Here is a 1,737-nt window from a genome sequence, read left to right on the forward strand (position 1 = left end):
AAAAAATGTACAAAATGATGTAAAAATAAACTGTTATAAAATAAAAAATAAATAAGAAGAAAAAGAAAAAAGAAAAAAAAATAGAGCTACTGTATTATCCAGCAATTCCACCCCCAGGAATAGACCCAATGAAATAAAGACATCGCTTTTAACAAAAACAGGTACATAATGCTTATAGAAGCATTATTCACAGGAGCCACAAAGTGGAAACAACCCAAAGTTAATCAACTGGTGAATGGATAAATAAATGTGTTATAAATAAGTCTACCATGGAATATTATTGGGGCATAAAAGGAATGAAGTGCTGATTCATATCTCAACTTGAATGAACCTTGAAAACATTATGCTACATGAAAGAATCCAGTCAACAAAAGGCAAAAGATTATATAATTGCATTAATGTGAAATGAATTGTGAATAGGGAAATCTAAAGAGACAGGAAGTAGATTTGTGGTTGTTTAGGACTGAAGGGTCTGGGGCGGTAGGGAGGTGGGAGCTAACAGGTGTGAGCTTTTTTAGGTGACGAGTGCATTGAATTTTACCCTTTAAATGGGTGAATTGTTTGGTAGAAGAAATATATCAATAAAGCTGTTTTTAAAGATGCAGCAGATTATTATGAGCCTTGCAATGTATAAAGCATCATTAATGCCATACTTTGTTGACTCTGCTTGAGACCTCAGGCTGGGAGACTTCTGCGCTCTGCCTTTGTCTGCGATTGCCCAAAGTAGCTGCGGCTACAATGTTCTATGCGAGGTACCTGACTGAATGCAGTGCTTGCCAGGAGCTATGTAGAACCACTAGCCAGGTGTGTGGCCCCGGGAAAGTTAAAGACTGTAGTCTTGCCTGGAACAAAGTACTCAATAAGTGGGACTAGTATTATTAATAATAATATTGTTTTTGATTCAGATAACTCTGTGAAAACAGAAAATAGAGGTTAGAGCAGATAATTTTTGTTAAGTTTTTATAGCTATCCTGACACAAAATCTCTGGATCAGAGAAGAGAACTTTTACTGGCTTACAGGACATCTTAGTAGCCATTGTTCTCCATGGGGCAATAAGATGAGGGCAAGTGTTTATCTGCTTGTGCAGCAAGGTTTTACACACGGGAGGAATCCCAAAATTATGAGACTCAGAGCTTAGTGACGAAGCTGGAAAGAGGCGGGAAGAGAGAGACCTTTGCTCTCAGATGTAAACACATTCTGTCTGGATCTGTCACAGATATTATAAGCAAATATCTGTGGGAAGATAGCCTTTAAATTCCAGAGAGCTCTTTATTACCTCCAACTTGCAGATGTATTATCATTAATCAAGCTTCCATCCAGATTCTCAAACTGTTAGCTCAGGAAGTCACTTGTACACAAATGTGTAAATATTCATGGAGTTTTGTCTGAGCCACTGGCAGCTTAGGATGAGTTTCAGGGGCCTCCCTGCTGGCCTAGGGCTTAAGTCTCTGTACTATCACCCTTATGACCTGAGTTCGATCCCCGACCAGGGAACTGAACTCACATATGGCACAGCAGACCTCCCCTGTCTCTCCCACTGCTCCCTTTAGTGGTGTATTTTAGTAGACCCACCTGTTCTCCCCATTCTGTCTCTGGTGAATCCTCTCATTCCCCACTACTCCTGCCTACACCCCAGTTCTTCTACATAAAAATAAAAGTCTTAAAATAAAAAAGTTGAGTTCAAATGTTTACTCCCTAACACCCTATATGTCTGCAAATAGCTGTGTTTTTTTTTT

Source organism: Condylura cristata, unplaced genomic scaffold, assembly GCF_000260355.1.
Source record: "Condylura cristata isolate star-nosed mole 26May11 unplaced genomic scaffold, ConCri1.0 scaffold00025, whole genome shotgun sequence".
Lineage (NCBI taxonomy): Eukaryota > Metazoa > Chordata > Mammalia > Eulipotyphla > Talpidae > Condylura > Condylura cristata.